We start from the raw sequence: 17,805 nt of genomic DNA, 5'->3' as shown, positions 1-17,805 counted from the left end.
TGAAATAGCAAAAAATGCTATAAATATTGACCAGCCAAGTGGGAGACCAATCCCAATTAGAGATATTTACCGATGGAGGCTATCAGATATTAATTTTAATAAGATTAATCCTATCCTTTCCCCTTTCCCAATAAGTATCTTTCTAAAATTTATCATAGAATTCGTTCTGGAACAAATGGACTAAATTTCCTTTCATTCTCATATAAGATTTCTAATTCAAGTGGTTCAATCCCCTGTCCCCTCTTTGCAGGCATTGTAATATGAAAAATGAAACAATTGACCATTGCCTATTTGAATGTAATATGCTGACGTCTGCACAACATACCTTGCTTTCTAAACTGTTAAAATACTTCAAACACCACAAAATCCCACTATCAGTCAAGAGCCTAGCCAACTATACCTGCACACAGAGCATAGAAATCGACATCTATCATCTTATATTTGAACTCCTAGAGTCGAAAGATCTGCTGAAAGATATCTGAATATATCTAATAAATATGAGGCAATCAAGCCAGTAGCTCTGTAGCCCACAGAGTGAAGCAAAAGGAAAAGGGCTAAATAGTGTTACTGAAAAGCCCGCTTGCTGTAAAATAGAAGAAGAAGAGAGAAGATATAATTATGAGGCACAAGAGATTGAAAATGTCGATTTCCCCAGATATTTTGAAACTGACAGGTAAGAATTAGATATTTTGAGACAGAAGTATGTATAGCAGCATTAATTGGAGTTTTCTTCCACAGTTCTAAAGGAGGTGCTAATGAAGGTTCATGGGCAGAAAACAGTCTAGAACACTGATCTGTTTCCTACTTGGGGAGCTAGTCCTGATTCAGCTGGCAAACATCTTTCTGAATGGGATGTTCATGTCAATATTGCATTCATGTGTCTTCCTAACTCTGATGAACATCCCAGATAGTCACTGTGATCCTAAATGTATTAAACCTGGGCAGGGGTTAATGACTTCTTTTTTATAGTGGTTTACCACAGAAAACTGTTATTGCAAGTGGCTCCCTAGAAATAAGATTGAATAGAAAATAGAACTTAGTTTTTTTTCATGCTTTCAGTTAAAGAAAACTTTGGGGAGCCACTTGCAATAACAATTTCCTGTGGTAAACCAGTATAAAAAAGAAGTCACAAACCCCTATCATGGTTTAATGCATTTTGGATCACAGTGCCTATATTAGATATTTTGAGACAGAAGTATGTATAGCAGCATTAATTGGAGTTTGCTTCCACAGTTCTAAAGGAGGTGCTAATGAAGGTTCATGGGCAGAAAACAGTCTAGAACACTAATCTGTTTCCTACTTGGGGAGCTAGTCCTGATTCAGCTGGCAAACATCTTCCTGAATGGGATGTTCATGTCAATATTGCATTCATGTGTCTTCCTAACTCTGATGAACACCCCAGATAGGCACTGTGATCCTAAATGTATTAAACCTTGGAAGGGGTTAATGACTTCTTTTTTATACTGGTTTACCACAGGAAACTGTTATTGCAAGTGTCTCAATAAAAATAATATTTAATAGAAATTATAACTTATTGTTTTTTCATTCTTTCAGTTAAACAAAACTTTGGGGAGCCACTTGCAATAACAATTTCCTGTGGTAAACCAGTATAAAAAAGAAGTCACAAACCCCTATACCCTAGCTCCCCAAGTAGGAAACACATTAGTGTTCTAGACCGGCAGAAAAAGCTGGGTCAAAGATTTCAGTCAAGGAAACAGATGAGGTGGTTGCTCTTTGACCTTTCTGTGTGTAGGCTAATGAAAAGGCGTGGAACTAGTTTGTGTCACTAAAATCATTCTTAGAAAATGTTCCAGTAACATGGGTGAACATAAAGCTTTCTTTTTTAGGCCCGAATATTTGTCTTCAAATGAAGATTCTGACTTGATCTATTTCTCCCAAGTGGAAAGTGATCCAGAATCTCCACCCAGTAAGGGATCTTCATCAGAAGTCGAAAGTAATGCACTCTGCGAAGATGCTGGCCAGTCCAGCTCTCCTACTACTCGGACAAGTAATAGAACAGAAAGTGAACCAGAGGCTACCAGAGAAATCAGTGAAACAGCTTCTGCTAGCATGTCTCCAACCACAGAAGGAAATGATGGTACAGAAACGAGAAATAATGCATCCAAAAAAGTCAGAAAAAGGTTAAATAACAAGGAAAAGTGGGTGAAAAATCAGATAAAGAATGTAAACTCTGAAAGTAAACTCTGGAAATGTTTATCTGAACCCTGTTACCAAAAAATTACATGGAAAGGAGAAGGAAGTGAAACCCTTTTATTGCCCTCATTCTTGTCCTTTCAGATGTTTTGAACATTTCTCGGAGACTCATCGTCAAATTGTGTTTAAAAACTTTTGGGCATTGTAAAAATATTCCAAAAGGATGTACTATTTGAAAACAACAAAACCTTTACCTAAAAAAAGGAACAAAAAAAGAGAGACTCGGTTGAAGCATAAATTCCACAATTACCTGTCAGTTCGTAAGAAAACTGTGGAGGTCTTCAAAGGATTTTTTTTGCTACCCTAGACATCGATGATAAGCGGATACATTATGCCCATAAGTTATCAAGTGGTGGAGTACCTCCTGTTAGTGTACCACAGAATCCTGTGAATAAAAGTAAAGAAGAGGATCTCGCATACATAAGAAAGCACATTGAAAGCTTCCAAACCATTGAATCTCATTACTGTCTTGCCAAAACCAACAGAAAGTTCCTCGACCCTTCACTCAATATAAGCAAAATGAATTCATTGTATGAAAGTAAGTGTGCGGAAGATGGTAAGTTGCCTCTCAAGGAACACATGTACAGAAAAGTTTACAATTATGAATTTAATCTTGCATTTCATGTTCCTAAAACTGACAGATGCGATGTTTGTGAAGAAAAAAAGGTTGCTGAACAAAATGGTACTGAATTATCTGAGGAGGTCAAAACCTCTCAAGCAAAACATGTGAAAGGAAAACTAGAAAGCAAAGAAGAAAGAGATAAGGACAGCGCTTCGGATGACCCCGTATTGTGTTTTGATATGGAAAATGTTTTTTCTTTGCCAAAGGGGGATGTTTCATCCTTTTTTTTACAAAATGAAGATCACTTGCTTTAACTTAACTGCTATTCTTACCTTTTGCAGACATACAGGAGAGCTAATCAAGAAAGTTTATTGTTGTTTGTGGTCAGAATGTCTTGCTGGTACAAGTGCAAATGACATTGCCAGTGGTCTTTGTGCTATCCTTAATAAGGTTTTTACTACCTATCCTGACATCAGAAACTTGATTACATGGTCAGGTTCATGTGTGCCTCAAAATTGTAATCAAATAATGAGCTGCATGATGGAAGACATCCTGAAGAAGAGTTCACACGTCCAAAGTATAACGATGAAGTATTCTAAGCCTGTCCACTCCACAATTCAGGAGGTCGATGCTGTTCAAAGCGTCATTGAGAGGTCTTTGATGTACAAGGAAGTCTTTTTGCCCTTAGACTTGACAAAAAAAGCTTTTGATTGTTCGACCCTATGACCTGTTTGTCATTATTCAAATGACCAAGCAGAAGTTTTTTGATTATCCGAAAACGTCCATATACTCTACCTGTAGATTATTGCCATTTTCAAAGGTGAAGTTACTACAGTTTAAGCAAGGACTATACAAAAGGGTGTTCTACAAAACTTCGTTTGCGGATACTACTCCTTCTGTAGCACTGATTGCACCAGAGGCTAGCCCAAGGAGGCCATTGCCCAATGTGTCAGCAGTGAATGTTGTGGAAAGGTTGCTGCCTCCTGTACCTTCTAGTACAGTAGTTGAGTTGCCAACAGCAAAAATAAAAGACGTAGAATCGCTTTACCGTTTCATGCCAGCAGTAGATGTGGCATATGTGAAAAGTCTTATTTTTGACAATGATAAGTGTCAAAATGTCTTTTTATAAAGTCTTTTTAAAGTGATAAGTCTTTTTATTGTCTTTGGATATTGTCTCAGTATGAAAGTCTTATTGTCTTTTGGGTTCATAGGAATTGGGGACAGTTTGCTTTGATTATTTGATGTTAGCTTATTAACAAAAAGAGTTGCAAATAGGTTGGTTTTTTCATTATCATTGTCATAATGGGTATTATTAGGTACAAGTTCACAAAGGAGTGGATTAGGGGATCTCTTTTCTTCACAACTGGGACATTTGACTTTAGGTGTAAATGGCTCATGTGTTTCTCTGGATAGCTTATTTGCTAAATTATCCCAATATTTACGTTTAAAATATATTATAATCCTTTCTAGATTCTATTCTGCGTGTAATTTTTTTAAATATGTAGTAAGTGATGATTTTTTTATGATTTCTGTCCTAGCTGCCTTTTTTATTCTCCATTTATTTAGGCACTCATTTGTCCACCATGCCTTAGGAATTTGTTTAGGGAATGTTTTCTTAGGTGTTGTCCTGGGGATAGCATGATTAGCTGTATTTATTAGTAAAGATGTCAAGGCTTCAGCATGTGTGTCAACTGTTGTGTTTGAAATGCATGAATTTTGGGTGAAACTTGTAATTTCATCATTTAGCTTATTTTGGAACATCGACCAATTTGCTTTAGTGTTGATATATTTGGAGGCATGAGATAAAGTTTCAGCAGGTTCATTTAGGGAGCAAACTATAGCAAAGTGGTCAGTACATAGACTATCTATTTAATTTATGTAAATTTTGTTCAAAAAATTTAATGACACAATTTGTAGGTCAATTGTGGAGAATCTGCCACTTTTGGGGTTGAAATATGTATTCCGGTTTGGAGGGGTAGCAACAGCTAATTCATTATTATTTGAAGTCATATGCTCAATGAATTTACCAGCTTTATTTGCTGGTTTATTCCCCCACAAAAGGCTGTGGGCATTGAAATCTCCACAAATAATGATATTTTTAACATATGGTGATGACCTCATCTCACCGGACAAGGAGGCTTGTTGGCTTGGTGATTTCTTCTGATAGGGATTGGAGCTAGGGGGCTTAGACGATGGTGTTTTATATGGGGGGCTTGTTGCATTGGGGCGTTTGACTTGGGGGTTTTGGTTGGCTTCATTACTGGCTTTATTTGGTATTATTGGGCAGCATTTGCTTCCATTGCTGCAAAGGGGTATGGGATGGCCTTCTCTGTTGATATTTGGAGTGTTAGAGCTCTTTTCTTGTATGCAGGGCATAAAGATTTATTTGTAGATTCATGACGGCCTTTGCAATTGATGCATGTAGGCTGAGTTTTGTTGCAAGTTGTCAGCTCTTTAGGATGGAAAGCTTTACAATTACTACACCCTCGGAGAATTTCATTGCATTTGTTTGTCGTGTGTTCCAGTTTGAGACACTTCTGACACTGGATAGGCTTAGGTTTGAATTCCTTGTGTGGTTTGATTTGCCCAAATAGGAATAATTTTTCTGGGATAATAATTTTTTCCTTAAGTGTGGAGAAGAAGGATCTACTAGTTTTTAGGCCATTAGAGTTATGTTTTCCAAGTTGGGTAACATCCTCAACTGGGATTGTGTTTCCAGCTCTATCTGATAGGCCTTCTTTTAACTCCTGAGTGGATATTTCTGGGGGAAAATTATAAACTACTATTCTTGTTGGTGATTGTTTTGGGTTCCAATGAGATGCAATAATTTGGGTATTCAGAAGGGATTTTAGGTTAATTATTGTATCTGCTGATTTCTGATCTTCTACAGCTATTAGCAGAGATCCATCACGGTTAATATTAGGAGAGAACATTGATTTTAGCAATTTAAAAATTGCAATTCTTATTGCAGTGATCATTTTTATTTCAAAGGGGGTAGTAGGAGTAATTTTAAGGTAAATTCCTAAGTTTTTGGAGGGAGGATCTTGGGCAGGGAGAGGGGAAATGCTTTTGATTGGGGAGATTTTTTTTCTTTTTTTAAAGCTTCTAGAGAGGACCTCTTGAAACCCATTATCATCATTTATGGTTACATTAGCCCCTACACTTATCATTGTCCTATTCTCTGAATTGGAGCTATCATTTGAACTTTGAGAAAGTGTGCTTGACTAGCCAAGATGAGTATTTTTCACTATGGCACTTTCACCAGAATTTGATTTGGGATCTGGTGGGACTTTTTTTTGGAGGACTTCTAAACATTGTCTATTGGAAAAAGCTTTAAACAAAAAAAAAACTAAAACAAGAAGGGAAAAAAGAAAGATATCAAACCGTCTGCACTATACTATGGGGAGGAGAAACACCATAGTATAGCTCTGAGGATGAGTTGAGCAGGATTGGTTTGGTACAACTGCTGATTATAAGCGATAATAATTCACAAGAAAATATATTTTAATTTTCTTATAAGGTCGCTGTTGCCTATGCGATCACAATTTCCTAGGTCATCAATTTCCTAGGTAATCATCAGGTTGATGAAATAGCAAAAAACTCTATAAATATTGACCAGCCAAGCGGGAGACCAATCCCAATTAGAGATATTTACCGATGGAGGCTATCAGATATTAATTTTAATAAGATTAATCCTATACTTTCCCCCTTTCCCAATAAGTATCTTTCTAAAATTTATCTCAGAATTCCTTCTGGAATGAATGGACTAAATTTCCTTGCATTCTCATATAAGTTTTCTAATTCAAGTGGTTCAATTCCCCTGTTCCCTCTTTGCAGGCATTGTAATATGAATAATGAAACAATTGACCATTGCCTATTTCAATGTAATATGCTGATGTCTGCAAAACCTAGCTTGTTTTGCAAATTGCTAAAATATTTTTAACATCACAATATCTAACGATCAGCCAAAAGCTGAGGCAACTATACCTGCACACATAGCAAAAAGATTTCTATATATCATATTACATTTGAAATCCTTGAGTTAAAATATCCACTGAAAGACATATGAAAATATATACAATATAAGAGACCACCAAGAAAGTAGCTCTGTAGCCCACAGAGTGAAGCACAAAGAAGAGGGCTAAATAGTACCAACTGAATAGCCCGCCTGCTGTGAACTAGAAGAAGAAGACGAAAAACCTAAATTGTGAACCAAAATCCCTCTTCTGGGCGTAAAAAAAAACCTGTTTATTTTGTTTTCCATACTATTTTACCTTCTGCTTTGCCTTTTTTTCCATCGTATCAAATGGCCGAGAGCAACTTCTACTTCTTCTTGGGCATCTCTTTTCCGCTCTCAAGATCAGCCCGGCGATTTTCGCCGTGTACGGGACATCCGAAACAGGGGAAAAGTAATGCAAAAAAGGGTTTTCGATTTTTCTTTTTCTTTTAGGAGAGATACTTGCAGCTTAAACATTCACTTATGCTCCTTACCCTCTTACGTCATTCATCTGCAGTTCCACTAGACTGAACGCACTCGTCTGCCGTCGCGTTTACTCTAACACACTTGAGTCGTTTTAAGAAGGGAGCATCGACCTCTAAATCGCGGGATACATGTTTCTTTCTTTTCACGCCAGACTTGGCCTGCATGATAAAGGTAAGGGTCACACTTTTGAGCGAATTCCTATGATCTGTTTTGACGTCTTTCAACGTAGAAAAGAACCGCCCCACAACTGCGGTCGAAAACGGCAAGGTCAAAAGATACTGCATAACCCCAACTATGTTGGGGAATCTCTGCGTACCATTTGGTGTATAATGCTAGTTGTCTTACACTTAACATAGACTTCATGCAACCCTATCTCCCTCTAATGTGTAAATATATACCCTGAATTTGAATATACTGAAGAGGTCGGGGGCTAAAATTCATTTCCAACAAAAAATAATTTTATTTGGAAAAAAAGCAAAGAAAATTTACACAACAGAACTTACATTATAAATTTGCTTAGCTAAAACTTCTAAATCAAATAATTCTTGTAAATAGCCTAATTTTTGGAATCCACAGTGAATTTTTTTCCGGAGGGGAATTTATCGGCAAACTGTATCCTATCGGTGCGATACCGATATATCGGTATCGAACCCCAAAAATCCATGTCGATCGGGCCCTAATATATATATATATATATATATATATATATATATATATATATATATATATATATATATATATATATATATATATATATATATAAAAATATAATATATATATATATATATATATATATATATATATATATATATATATATATATATATATATATATATATATATATATATATATATATATATATATATATATATATATATATATATATATATATATATATATATATATATATATATATATATATATATATATATATATATGTATGTAGAGAGAGAGAGAGAAAGAGAGAGAGAGAGAGAGAGAGAGAGAGAGAGAGAGAGAGAGAGGTTGGTAAGCTGATATGAGGAAAGAGTACATGAAACACTTTTGACGTGTTTCGAAACAGATTTGTTGAACACCCTGACATCCTTCTAAATCGGGATTATATTTTGAAACTATAGCCCTCTCACATTGTCCACCTCTTAAAATAAAATCTTTTTTAAATTTACATATAATAACACTTAAATTTTCAACAAATAAAACCACGGAACCACTACCATTCTCATTATAATTGTCGAGATTAGAGACAGTATTGTCGACCCATTGCATAAATACACTCTCGTAATTTTCCAAATGAGGATACACCACCAAAATTTCAGTGTGCACATAGTGGTTATAGACCTCACCATTACTCTTATATAGATAAAATATTTTTGAAAAAAATTGAGACCTTAATTGAGTAGCGCCCTCCCCAGAGCTGAATTCGGTTTTCAAAAAGTGTACGATTTCTTTTTGCACATTTATGAATAATATACATGATATTGTTTATAAAATTTAACGGATCACATATAATAAGAGTAATAAACGGATCACAAAAGGCTGCAGTGAAAATGTCTATTGTATTCAGAATTGAATTTGTTTGATGAATTTCCGGTAGCGATGAGAAATATGTATCAATACCCCCTCCCCTCCTTGTATGACATTACTACCTAAACCCTCTCCCCCTTGTATATCATCACTACCTAAACCCTCTCCCCCTTGTATATCATCACTACCTAAACCCCCTCCCCCACTTTGTTCAACAATTGGGCTGGTGTGTGTACTAAAATCCCCCAGTTCGCTTAACATATCCTCTATTGTTAGGACTATACAAATCCATCCAAGCCATTTTATTTTCATATTAAATTAAATTTGATCGAATCGGGACAATATTCATAAAATCTGAGGGGTAAGGATTCTCGTTTAATTCACGAATAAAATTATCTAAAATTTGAATGGTATTCGGAGTCAACCAAGGAAAATCACCCTCTGAAGTAACTAAATTTTTTTGTTCAACTATACTATTATTTACATCTAAAGAATTGCTTTTAACATTGAAATAGTGTCCCAATAAATTATCTGTCCATTCCGAGTTGTTAATTATGGAAGAATATGTACCATCTAAATTATCACTACCTTCATAACACCCCTGTAAAAATTTACCATATTCTTCACTATTATGTGATGACATTTCAACATTGTCATGAAATTGTTCAGGTGCATCAATATGAATCATTTCATCAGTGTGACTTGTTTCTTCAGGTGGGGGAGGGAGGGTAGTGAAGAAACCGTTGTAACCTATAAATAAAACAGCCACTTAATTTCAACGTGTATAAAACACCCTATTTTTTCTTAAGAAGATCGAAAATTGGATTAAAAGTAAAGGAGTCAATAGTCCTTTGTTGACGGTTATGAGAGGTAACACTGCCTTTTAATTACAAGTACTACTACTGTATTTGCAAAGCGATAGCTTAATCATCATGTATCGTTTCCCTAATTTGTTTACTATCTCAAGCTTGAATGGCTGAATGAAAAGCATAAAAGAGGTATTTCCATTCTATGCTATTAACAATGTCCCTCAATCCCCCTAGTTGCACTATCCCCCTCCCCCTAACTTTCTGTTGAAAATCTCTTTTTTATTCAATTTCTGATTGTTTTCCAAATCATGCCCAGGCCTTGTGAATTTCATCTGTTTGATAAAGGAGACCGTTGTGTCTCTCTCTCTCTTATAGAGTATGTCAAAATCCTGGCTAGCTCTAATTGACAGTTGACAACGAATATTACGCAAATTAGAACCTATATTATTCTGAAATTATTTTGAAGGCTTTTATCAAAATATCACATTCTCCAGTTTATACGGTCATAAGACTTTACCTCAACAGGATATTAGGATAATGAAATGTATATTCCCTTCTGGGAGAAAAAATTGTTAGTGAAAATATTAATAAACTTTAAACTTACATTCGCTTTTTGCAACATTGTCACGTCCGTGGCCATTTCATATTCTTGCATACAGGCCCTCACAGGTCCAATTTACTGAATTACACTAGGACGTAATTGATTTTCAGCTTCAACCCGGGCATTTTGGGGACGGGAGGGACGCATTCTTCAAAATTATCTTTAAAAAAACATTTTTACAACTTTTGTTGAGATTTTATTATTGAAATTAGCTAAAAGTTGCTAATTCATATAACCGCTAATGTGGAAATGTATAGACCAAAGTTGTTTCTTAACTATTATATTTTCATATTAATCGAACTTGACTTCTTTCCTGTGTCATATAATGCACAAGTATCTTGTTTCCTTCGGAAAAGCCTATAGAACAGAAAAAACTCATAATACAGCATAAAATCCTGTAAATATCTTAGAAATTATGCTTCTAAAAACTAGGGCTAGTGAAAAAACCGGGAATTCTGGGGTGGGGGCAGGGAGTATATTGTCAAATTTAGATAGTTACTTAGGCTACAGACTCATAGCATAAATTTCGAAAAGTTATAAGCTCAAGAAACAGGGGGTATTCAGATATATATACTTTATAACATAGTTCCAGCATATAGGCTTAAAATTAGATAGAAAAAGATCGTTAACATACACAAATACAAGCATTCTGTTGTGTAAATTTCTAAGATATTTACAGGGTTTTATGCTGTATTATGATTTTTTTTTTCTGTTCTATAAGCTTGTTTTTCTGTTCCATATATATATAAATATATTTCTGTTATATATATATATATATATATATATATATATATATATATATATATATATATATATATATATATATATATATATATATATATATATATATATATATATATATATATATATATATATATATATATATATATATATATATATATATATATATATATATATATATATATATATATATATATATATATTGTATATATATATATATATATATATATATATATATATATATATATATATATATATATATATATATATATATATATATATATATATATATATATATATATATATATATATATATATATATATATATATATATATATATATATATATATATATATATTTTTTTTATATATATATATATATATATTAGGGCCCGATCGACATGGATTTTTGGGGTTTGATACCGATATAAGTAGAGGAGGGGGTCCGACTCCAAACAGTACCACGTGGTTTGTGGTTTTCTCAGTGAGAATGAAAAAACAGGAATTTTCTCACTTGAAAAGCCATGAATTTTGTCACATTTATGGTTGTTTTCATGGATGGTTATGTGTGTTGTTCGATTTATTTGATGTTTTTCTCGGATGTCAACATCAAATTATGGATGTTTAATGGTTTTCGTCAGTGAGAATTTGAAAAACAGGAATTTTCTCACTTGAAAAAACAGGAATTTTGTCACATTGATGGTTGTTGTCATGGATGGATATGTGTGTTGTTCGATTTATTTGATGTTTTTCACGGATATCAAAATCAAATTATGGATGTTTTATGGTTTTTGTCAGTGAGAATTTGAGAAACAGGAACTATGTTATATTAATGGATGTCAACAGCATTTCATGTCTGTTTTATGGATGTTTATGTGTGTGGGTCGATTTATTTGATGTTTTTCTCGGATGTCAACATCAAATTATGGATGCTTTATGGTTTTTGTCAGTGAGAATTTGAAAAACATGAACTTTGTCACATTTATGGATGTCAACCGCAATTCATGTCTGTTTTATGGTTTTCTCAGTGAGAATTTGAAAAACAGGAACTTTCTCACTGAGAAAACCATAAACCACGTGGTGCTGTCACGAGTCAGGACACCTGTGCTGTCGACCTCAATTCACCTATCGTGAATTAATAATTCCCCTTAGAAACATCAAATTAATTTCCCCTTTCTTGACAGATCAATCAATCAATGACATCGTCTGTCAGACTTTAAAAATTTTCGCCTAGAAACATTTCTCCAGGAATAGATCCAAGTCATTAATGTCTTTGCCTCGGGAACAGTTCTACTGGTCGAACTCCAAAGGATATTAATAACCAAAGGCCATGGAAACAATTAGGCAAGAAACATCTTAGCGATGAATTGTTTTAGCACGCGAAAAGGTTTCATATTAATTTGAAATGCGTTAGCGCAGAGATGCCAATAACAAAGGAACACGCTGAATTTACGTTTAGGGATAATTTGGGCGAAACCGTTTTAGACAGGTTATGGAACTACTTCGGCGAAACAGATAGAGACATTTTAAAAGAAGATTTTAGAAGAGAATTTGAGTGTGGTCGTTATAATACACAAGTTTCATTTGAACAGTGTTGTGAGGTCCTCTAACCCAACCCCAAAGGGTTCCAATCCTCCTACCCCAAACCCGAAGGAAGCCCCCGGTCCTCAAAAGCCCCCCAAGCTCCCAAAGGCCCTCCACCGGTCCCCAAATGTCCCCCAGGCCCCCAACTGTCCCCCAGGACCCTCAAAGGCCCCCCAAGCTCCCAAAGGGCCACCGGCGCCCAAAAGGCCCACCCAGACCCCCAAAGGCCATCCACGGGCCCCCCAAAGGCCCATCGAGCTCCCAAAGGACCAACGGGGTCCCAAAGGCCCTCCACCGGTCCCCAAATGTCCCCCAGGCCCCCAAAGGCCCTCCCTGTGTCCCCCCCCAAAGGCCCATCGAGCTCCCAAACGACCAACGGGGTCCCAAAGGCCCACCCCCGGGCCCCAAATGTCCCTCCCGACCCCCAAATGCCCTCCCAGTGCCCCAAAGGCCCACCCGGCCCCAAATGTCCCTCCGGACCCTCAAAGGCCCTCCCTGTGCCCCAAAGGCCCTCCATGTGCCCCCATTCAATTATCAGAAAGTATTGTGACACAACGGATAGAACATATGAAATTATTGATGAACTTGAAGCCTTGGCAGCCAAATTTTTCATTTTATTTTTTTTTTTAATTTTTTTTTTAAAAAATAAATTTTTTTGAGGTTGAAACCATAGCATTTAGTGGTTGAAACCCCCCCCCCCCGATCCACAAGGCCCTAGATGGTGTTTATAATAGATAAAAGTTGTAAAATAAACTATTTTTTCGTTACGTAAACACCATCCTTCCTTCCCCCTCTGTTTATGACCTTTATTCTAGCAAAAACAAATAATTTTCTTTCGTTAAATTTATGCAATTTTAAGTGTCTATATCCTAGCTAAAAGCGATCATTGACTTCCGTCACTGTTGTTATTAACCGAACCTGGTTTTGACACAAGGCTCTCCGGCACGAGGCCTATAATTAGCTGTCACCTTTCCCCTCTGTGCTTACGAACGCAGCAGCCAAAGTCAAAAAGAACTGTTTCTTGGTCAAAATTAAAACACTTTCAGTCAATTGTAATAATTAGGCGCAGACGCAATGTGCTATTTTGGAGACCCAGTGAAATCTTGCTGTTTTCAAATTAAGATCGAACAATATATTAAGGACATTGGCGAAAGGGGGAGGGCGCCATGCCTCAATTCTATCGCCATTATTGTAAGGTGAAAACAAACTGTTTCTTCGCGTGAAAAGTAAGGGGGTGAGTTTAAGAAAAAGATACATTGCTTTATTATGCGTAAATTGAATAGCATTTTTACCATATCTGTCGGTGGAGGGAGGGGGTATTTTCCCATGTCTTTTCTCAGGGATATTTTCCGTGGGGGTTATTTTCCGTGGGCTGTTTTTTCTGGGTGTGTGATAAATACCAGCTATCGTAAAAGGATATGGAAAGATAAAAAATACCGTTAATACTTTAAATGCACCAAACAAGGCATGCACAATGCAGATTAAAAGCAGAAAAGAACAAAAACACTTAAAAACAAGAAATGAGGCTGATTGATATAGTTGGGCTTTTGAAGGCCTCAATGAGCCATAATTCTCAGATTCAAAAAAGGATGCAATTCTTATATTTCACGAAACCGGATTTGGGAGGTGTAGTGTAATGTTTTGACATTTCAGAGATAGGATTCTTAGTCACTCAATTGTTTTTGATATCTGACTAGTCGGATTGGGAATGAATAGGATTAGATTTTAAACCTGTTTGAACTAAGATTTCTTAGTTTTTTGTTGTCTCAGTATGACTAAAAATATTGTTGAGTTAGACGTAATTTACTCATACGGTCGGTTCTAAGTAGGAGTCATTAGTCTTTTATATGTTGACATCCATAAATGTGACAAAGTTCATGTTTTTTAAATTCTCACTGACAAAAACCATAAAACATCCATAATTTGATGTTGACATCCGAGAAAAACATCAAATAAATCGAACAACACACATATCCATCCATGAAAACAACCATAAATGTGACAAAATTCATGTTTTTCCAAGTAAGAAAATTCTTGTTTTTCAAATTCTCACTGACAAAAACCATAAAACATCCATAATTTGATGATGACATCCAAGAAAAACATCAAATAAATCGACCCACACACATAACCATCCATGAAAACAACCATAAATGTGACAAAATTCATGGTTTTTCAAGTGAGAAAATTCCTGTTTTTTCATTCTCACTGAGAAAACCATAAACCACGTGGTACTGTTCGGAGTCAGACCCCCTCCTCTACTGATATATCGGAATCGCACTGATAGGATACAATTTGCCGATAAATTCCCCTCCGGAAAAAAATTCACTGTGGATTCCAAAAATTAGGCTATTTACAAGAATTATTTGATTTTCTTTACCTTTTCTAATCAGCAGCCTCTGAACACACAAACGAAATGTCGTATTTTTGCAGAAGTGACATATACGAAAAAAATTACTAAAGAAGCCGGCTTAGTTGCATAAATAAAAATACATGAAAATCTTATTGAAAGAAGAGAAAATCAGATTCGAAAAAATATTTATTGAAATTGATTTTTCAAAACCTAAATTTCAACTGCGAAAATTTAAGTTTAAATTATTCACATATTAGTGTGATAACTTTACTTTATAGTCATATGATATGGTCTCTTACTAACGAATCCATGCTAGGCACACCGGATACAGGGGTATAACTAGACTTTTAAGTTTGGAGGAGGGATTTAAAGAATATGTCGACAAAATTTTTCAGTATGCTGACAAATGCAGACACAAAAGATAAATTTCCATTGTAAATAAGTAAATTTTTGAAACTCCTGAAATCCCTTTTTTGAAGTTTTTGAAATCCCTATTTATTGAAACATTTGAAAATATATGTTTTTTAATTTCAATAGCTTCCCTCGCCCATTTAATATCACCTCTGTAATTGGAAATGGCCCTGGCATCATCACATTTTACATGATGATCAGGATTAAAGAAAATGTGCTCAGACAACGCCGAAACAAAAGTTTCAGGAGTTGTACTTAATCTTAGAGATTTTTCTATTGAGTTACGATGTTCAATAAATGTTTCAACAAGTTCTTGGTGAGTTCTGCCAAAATAAAACTTCTCAGAAGAACAAGGAATGCTATAAGCCCCACTAACCCTATTGCCCCGAGTCATATTCTTTCCAGAATTAAGAAAACTACTTAAAGGTCTTATTGACTGAAAACATGTATCAATTATAAGTTCCTGTAAAATCCGTTTAATTTTTTTACCCCAAACCCAGGTCATATGGTAAAGAGATAAAACGTTTAACAAATTCAATTCTGAAGACTGTAGATAATTTCGGAGACCACACTGCCTTTCCATGACGATAAATAAAAGTTCAAATAGGGATAAAATCCTTTTAATAGACAGTGATGATAGAAATTCACAAAAATACCAGATATTTCGGTCACATATACAGTGACCGTCATCAGTAGTAAAAGTTTTACTACTGATGACGGTCACTGTATATGTGACCGAAATATCTGGTATTTTTGTGAATTTCTATCATCACTGTCTATTAAAAGGATTTTATCCCTATTTGAACTTTTATTTATCGTGAAGACTGTAAAAATGCAGTTGTTTTAGTATTATATTAAATGTGTCTATTATCTATTAAATCATTTATAAATTTAGTTGGGTAGCCAGTACAAAATAAAATGTCCCATAAATACAGTCATTCTGAATCCAGAAATTCCCGAGAACAAATTATAAACAATAAAATCTTTTTCCACTTCGCTTGGTGCACCAGTCCCGGTTGAACTTCCTTGAGGTAATGATATTAGGGCTGTTTAAAGAAAAAAAAATCAGTTTTAATTATCGAATTTTTAATGTAAGTTTCTTTTATATTGTTTTTTCTTCGTTTGTTTTGCTAAGGACGGTCCTTGGATATAGGGTCGAAATATTCATTTAAAAGTTGCGTTCCACTGTCTTGTATACAAAAAATTCCCCGTTGTTTCTACTTATCGTTTATGATGGAAAAGCAGTGTGGACTTCGTCGCTATTTACAAGAACAAATTCTAAAGTTCCTATCCACTGGGGAAGTTACAACCCTTCTTTTCTCTGAAACAGGGTGACATGAATGGAAATTTAAATATCGATCGCCGTTTGTAGGTTTTCTGTATATTGAGAAGAACAAATGAAAGTCTATTTTGATTAGCAAAATATCAAGGAAGGGTAACTTATCATCATCTTCATACTGAACTGAATTAACTGTAAATTTTATATTTCTGTCAAAGCTATTCAAATGTTTACGGAAAATGTCTAATGATTCAAAACCATGTTTCCAAACACAAACTACGTTATCCGTAGTAGTTATCTAAGTACCATTTCTACGACTTTATGTTCCATCCTGTGTTATTTGCGTACGCCCCCGTACCAAACAGGTTTTTCTGGTAGAACCTTATACTTTGCGTACGCCCCCGTGCCAAACGGGTTTCGCTGGTAGTAACTTATACTTTACGTACGCGCCCATTCCAAACAGGTTTTTCTGGTAGAACCTTATACTTTGCGTACGCCCCCGTACCAAACAGGTTTTTCTGGTAGAACCTTATACTTTACTGACGCCCCCGTACTAAACAGGTTGGGTATAATCTGTTTTGGTTCAAGTTTTTCTAACACAATTAACTGAATTTCTGTTTCATGATATACAAGTTTTTTTTTAGGTTAAATCCATGTAGGAAAAACCAGTGTGTCTTTTTTAGCTTCAAATTAAGTTTTGGATTCATTCATGTGTCAAATTAGGTTCTTCAACAGTTTTGAATAGTCTATTCAACTTAACAATATTGATATTTTTTGTTAGTATTTACATAGAAATTATATAATCCCAAGCAATTTATGTTTAGTAAAATTTTCTCACTGTTATTATAATAAAAAGAAATTGTCTTGTCATTAGGTTAAGGAAGAAAATCTTTCCTTACACTGTGTGGTTACCTCTTTTAAAAAGCTTCCTTCATCATTAAATATTAAGTGATTCCATGTATTTCAATTTTAGTAAATATTCAAAAAAGGAGAGACATCTTCACTTTGATTTTGGTTCATTTTATATGAAAAATTAAAACAAAATTGGCAGAAACAACCACTTTGCTACTGATTAACATTTTTGACTACTTAATACAGACAATAGAACTAAGGGTACTTATGCGCTTAGAAGCCTAATCTTTAGGAGCTGAAACCTCTACATAGTTCTCTTATAGGCTGAAATTTACGGTGTGATTTTTATCAAGATCAGTGGGCCTTTTTAGGGATGTTTTTGAAAATCAGGAA

Source organism: Artemia sp. Qi Xiang Cuo, chromosome 3 (assembly GCF_049724085.1).
Source record: "Artemia sp. Qi Xiang Cuo chromosome 3, ASM4972408v1, whole genome shotgun sequence".
Lineage (NCBI taxonomy): Eukaryota > Metazoa > Arthropoda > Branchiopoda > Anostraca > Artemiidae > Artemia > Artemia sp. Qi Xiang Cuo.
The sequence above is the reverse complement of the archived record's forward strand: the minus strand, read 5'-3'. Positions refer to the sequence as shown.